Source organism: Rhinoraja longicauda, chromosome 7, assembly GCF_053455715.1.
Source record: "Rhinoraja longicauda isolate Sanriku21f chromosome 7, sRhiLon1.1, whole genome shotgun sequence".
In the NCBI taxonomy this organism is placed as follows: domain Eukaryota; kingdom Metazoa; phylum Chordata; class Chondrichthyes; order Rajiformes; family Arhynchobatidae; genus Rhinoraja; species Rhinoraja longicauda.
In genome coordinates this window covers 26,014-32,013 of record NC_135959.1, presented here as the reverse complement: position 1 = coordinate 32,013, position 6,000 = coordinate 26,014, and positions in this window count along the sequence as shown.

The following is a 6,000-nucleotide window of genomic DNA, read 5'->3' as shown; positions in this document are numbered from 1 at the left end:
CTACAAAATCCCTCCACTCCCTGCACATCCATGAGCCTCTGAAACACCACTGTCGTATCTGCCCCCACCCCCACCCCTGGCAGTGCGTCCCAGGCCCTCACCCCCACCCCTGGCAGTGCGTCCCAGGCCCCCACCCCCACCCCTGGCAGTGCGTCCCAGGCCCCCACCCCCACCCCTGGCAGTGCGTCCCAGGCCCCCACCCCCACCCCTGGCAGTGCGTCCCAGGCCCCCCCCCGCCCCCCCCACCCCTGGCAGTGCGTCCCAGGCCCCACCCCCCTCTGTGTAAAACACTTGCCCCCACATCTCCTTTAAACTTTCCCCCTCTCACCCTACGATCCAATATGATAGAACTGTGTTTATCCCAGGAGGGAGATTGGTTGTTCAAACACAACGAGATACAAGATACCTGGGGAGTCCAGAACCAGGAGCCACAGTTTAAGAATAAGGGGTCGGTCATTGTGAACCGAGATGAGGAAAAAACTTTTTCAGTCAGAGAGTTGTGAATCTGTGGAACTCTCTGCCTCAGAGGGCAGTGGAGGCCAAGTCTCTGAATTCATTCAAGAGAGAGCTAGATAGAGCTCTTAAGGATGGCGGAGTCAGGGGGTATGGGGAGAAGGCAGGAACGGGGTACTGATTGAGAATGATCAGCCATGATCACATTGAATGGCGGTGCTGGCTCGAAGGGCCGAATGGCCTCCTCCTGCACCTATTGTCTATTGAAACGTGAAACTACAGTGAACAGTAGAAAGTCCAGGATTGGGGATGTGCAAAGATAGAGGGGGGGGAGAGAGGGAGGGGGGGGGGGGGGGGAGAGAGGGAGGGGGGGGGGGGGGGGGAGAGAGGGAGGGGGGGGGGGAGAGAGGGAGGGGGGTGGGGGGAGAGAGGGAGGGGGGGGGAGAGAAGGAGGGGGGGGTGGTCAGTCTACCCCACGACAGAAGGGGAGGTGTTGTACAGTTTGACAGCCACGGGGAACAAGGATCTCCTGTGGCGTTCTGTGCTGCCACTGCTTGGGTCTCCAGTGCTTGACATGTTCACCCTGGGTAAAGGTTCATGACTCTTGTACTCAATGCCCCCGCCTATGAAGGCAAGCGTACTGTATGATTCTGCACGACTCAGTCCCCATGTGCTGCCACATTCTGGGAGCTACAGACCCGGAGTCCTCTCAACCCAAAGAGAACACTCAGCGGGTCAGGCAGCATCTGTGGAGAACATGGATAGGTGACGTTTCACAGAGTGCCGGAGTAACTCAGCGGGTCAGGCAGCATCTGTGGAGAACATGGATAGGTGACGTTTCACAGAGTGCCGGAGTAACTCAGCGGGTCAGGCAGCATCTGTGGGGAACATGGATAGGTGACTTCAAACTTCGCAGTTCAGACGTGGATTCTAAGTTCATCTGCACATCATTGCTGTTAAGGGTCTTACCATCAACCATATACTTTGCCAATGTGCAACACCTCACACTTGCTCAGATTAAACTCCATCTGCCATTTCTCTGCCCATTTCTGCCGCTGTCCCCCTGTTGTTACTTGTCAGCCTTCCTCACAGTCTGTGACCCCAGCAATCTTGGTGTCATCTGCAAACTTACTCACCAACCCAAATACATTTACGTCCAGTGTCGGAAGGAACTGCAGATGCTGGTTTAAGCCAAAGATAGACACAAAATGCACGCTTACTTTCAGTGACTGGTGTACAAGGACACCCAGGTCTCGTTGTACTTCCCCTTTACCTAATCTGACACCATTGAGATAATAATCTGCCTCCTTGTTTTTGCCGCCAAAGTGGATAACCTCACATTTATCTACATTATATTGCATCTGCCATGCATCTGCCCACTCACTCAACCTGTCCAAGTCACCCTGCAACATCCTAACATCCTCTTCGCAGTTCACACTGCCACCCAGCTTTGTGTCATCTGCAAACTTGCTAGTGTTACTTCTAATTCCATCATCCAAATCATTAATATATATTGTAAATGGTTGTGGCCCCAACACCGAGCCTTGCGGCACTCCATTCACCACTGCCTGCCATTCTGAAAAGGACCTGTTAATTCCTACTCTTTGTTTCCTGTCTGCCAACCAATTGTCTATCCATATCAACACCCAACCCCCAATACCATGTGCTTGAATTTTGCTCGCCAATCTCCCGTGTGGGACCTTATCAAAGGCTTTCTGAAAGTCTAGATACACTACATCCACTGGCTCCCCTTCATCCATTTTACTTGTCACATCCTCAAAAAATTCCAGAAGATTAGTCACGCATGATTTCCCTTTCATAAATCCATGCTGACTTGGACTTATCCTTTTACTGCTATCCAAATGCATCGTTATTACCTCTTTAATAATTTACTCCAGCATCTTCCCCACCTCCGATGTCAGGCTAACTGGTCTATAATTCCCCGTTTTCTCTCTCGCTCCTTTCTTGAAAAGTGGGATAACATTAGCTATCCTCCAATCCACAGGAACTGATTCTGAATCTATAGAACATTGGAAAATAATCACTAATGCGTCCACGATTTCTAGCGCCACCTCCCTGAGTACCCTGGGATGCAGACCATCAGGCCCAGGGGATTTATCAACCTTCAGTCCCATCAGTCTACCCAATACTATTTCTCACCTAATGCAAATTTCTTTCAGTTCCTCTGTCTCCCTAGATCCTCTGTCTAATAGAACATCTGGGAGATTGTGTCTTTCTTAGTGAAGACAGATCCAAAGTACCTGTTCAACTCTTCTGCCATTTCCTTGTTCCCCATAATAATTTCACCTGTTTCCGCCTTCATTTGCTGAATGTGAGGTTGTCACACCAAGGATCCCTGCCCCCTGCACCAACTCCTCAGCCACACCTTCATATCCTCGATCTTCCTATACGTACCTTCATTAAGCCTGAACTGTTTATAGACACAAAGTAATGGCGGAAAAGTTGGTGCAGTGTGTTTCCTGCAGGATGTAGGAAGATAGGGACGTCGCTGGAGCTTCTGGGAGTTACACCTGCAAGAACTGTGTCCAGGTGCAGCTCCTGAATGGACGTGTGGTGGAGTTGGAGAGGCAGTTGGTTGACCTCAGGGCCTTCCGGGAATGCGAGAGTTTCCTCGACAGGACCTATTGTGAGGCTGTCACGCCAAGGGTCCAGGTCGAGCGAAGGTGGGAGACTGTTTCAGGGGGGAGTGGACGTGGACTACAGGAGACCCCAGTGGCTGTGCCTATTGCAAATAGGTATACCCTCTTGGGAACTGTCGGGGCAGAAGACGTTTCCAGTCCGAGTGGCGAACCTGTTGGCAAGGATACTCGACATAGGGTGCAAGTTGAATCAGGAGATAAAATTGGCGTGTCACAAATGTAATGCTACGGTGGTTATGGGAGATTTCAACATGCAGGTAGACTGGGAAAATCAGGTTGGAAATGGACCCCAGGAAAGAGAGTTTGTAGAGTGCCTTCGAGATGGATTCTTAGAACAGCTTGTACTGGAGCCTACCAGGGAGAAGGCAATTCTGGATTTAGTGTTGTGTAATGATCCTGATCTGATAAGGGGACTAGAGGTAAAAGAGCCATTAGGATGCAATGATCACAACATGATAAGTTTTACTCTGCAAATGGAAAGGCAGAAGGGAAAATCGGAAGTGTCGGTATTACAGTATAGCAAAGGGGATTACAGAGGCATGAGGCAGGAGCTGGCCAAAATTGACTGGAAGGAGGCCCTAGCAGGGAAGACGGTAGAACAGCAATGGCAGGTATTCCTGGGAATAATGCAGAGGTTGCAGGATCAATTTATCCCAAAGAGGTGGAAAGACTCTAAGGGGAGTAAGAGACACCTGTGGCTGACAAGGGAAGTCAGGGACAGCATAAAAATTAAGGAGAGGAAGTATAACATAGCAAAGAAGAGTGGGAAGACAGAGGATTGGGACTCTTTTAAAGAGCAACAAAAGTTAACTAAAAAGGCAATACGGGGAGAAAAGATGAGGTACGAGGGTAAACTAGCCAATAATATAAAGGAGGATAGCAAAAGTTTTTTTAGGTACGTGAAGAGGAAAAAAATAGTCAAGGCAAATGTGGGTCCCTTGAAGACAGAAGCAGGGGAATTTATTATGGGGAACATAGAAATGGCAGACGAGTTAAACCGTTACTTTGGATCTGTCTTCACTGAGGAAGATACACACAATCTCCCAAATGTTCTAGGGGCCGGAGAACCTAGGGTGATGGAGGAACTGAAGGAAATCCACATTAGGCAGGAAATGGTTTTGGGTAGACTGATGGGACTGAAGGCTGATAAATCCCCAGGGCCTGATGGTCTGCATCCCAGAGTACTTAAGGAGGTGGCTCTAGAAATAGTGGAAGCATTGGAGATCATTTTTCAATGTTCTATAGATTCAGGATCAGTTCCTGTGGATTGGAGGATAGCAAATGTTATCCCACTTTTTAAGAAAGGAGGGAGAGAGAAAACGGGTAATTATAGACCAGTTAGTCTGACATCAGTGGTGGGGAAGATGCTGGAGTCAATTATAAAAGACGAAATTGCTGAGCATTTGGATAGCAGTAACGGGATCATTCCGAGTCAGCATGGATTTACGATGGGGAAATCATGCTTGACAAATCTACTGGAATTTTTTGAGGATGTAACTAGGAAAATTGACAGGGGAGAGTCAGTGGATGTGGTGTACCTCGACTTTCAGAAAGCCTTCGACAAGGTCCCACATAGGAGATTAGTGGGCAAAATTAGAGCACATGGTATTGGGGGTAGGGTACTGACATGGATAGAAAATTGGTTGACAGACAGAAAGCAAAGAGTGGGGATAAATGGGTGCCTTTCGGAATGGCAGGCAGTGACCAGTGGGGTACCGCAAGGCTCGGTGCTGGGACCCCAGCTATTTACGATATACATTAATGACTTAGATGAAGGGATTAAAAGTACCATTAGCAAATTTGCAGATGATACTAAGCTGGGGGGTAGTGTGAATTGTGAGGAAGTTGCAATAAGGCTGCAGGGTGACTTGGACAGGTTGTGTGAGTGGGCGGATACATGGCAGATGCAGTTTAATGTAGATAAGTGTGAGGTTATTCACTTTGGAAGTAAGAATAGAAAGGCAGATTATTATCTGAATGGTGTCAAGTTAGGAAGAGGGGATGTTCAACGAGATCTGGGTGTCCTAGTGCATCAGTCACTGAAAGGAAGCATGCAGGTACAGCAGGCAGTGAAGAAAGCTAATGGAATGTTGGCCTTCGTAACAAGAGGAGTTGAGTATAGGAGCAAAGAGGTCCTTCTACAGTTGTACCGGGCCCTGGTGAGACCGCACCTGGAGTACTGTGTGCAGTTTTGGTCTCCAAATTTGAGGAAGGATATTCTTGCTATTGAGGGCGTGCAGCGTAGGTTCACTAGGTTAATTTCCGGAATGGCGGGACTGTCGTATGTTGAAAGGCTGGAGCAATTAGGCTTGTATACACTGGAATTTAGAAGGATGAGGGGGGATCTTATTGAAACATATAAGATAATTAGGGGATTGGACACATTAGAGGCAGGAAACATGTTCCCAATGTTGGGGGAGTCCAGAACAAGAGGCCACAGTTTAAGAATAAGGGGTAGGCCATTTAGAACGGAGATGAGGAAGAACTTTTTCAGTCAGAGAGTGGTGAAGGTGTGGAATTCTCTGCCTCAGAAGGCAGTGGAGGCCAGTTCGTTGGATGTTTTGAAGAGAGAGCTGGATAGAGCTCTTAAGGATAGCGGAGTGAGGGGGTATGGGGAGAAGGCAGGAACGGGGTACTGATTGAGAGTGATCAGCCATGATCGCATTGAATGGCGGTGCTGGCTCGAAGGGCTGAATGGCCTACTCCTGCACCTATTGTCTATTGTCTATTACTAGCACGAGGTACTGGAAGCAGTCCTGGAAGGTCACTACCCTGCAGGTCCTGCTTATCATTCTTCCACCCAATACTGTAAACTCGTGATGCAGAACCTCCTTCCTCTTCCAACCCATATCATTCGTGCCAACATGCACAACAACCTCTGGTGGCT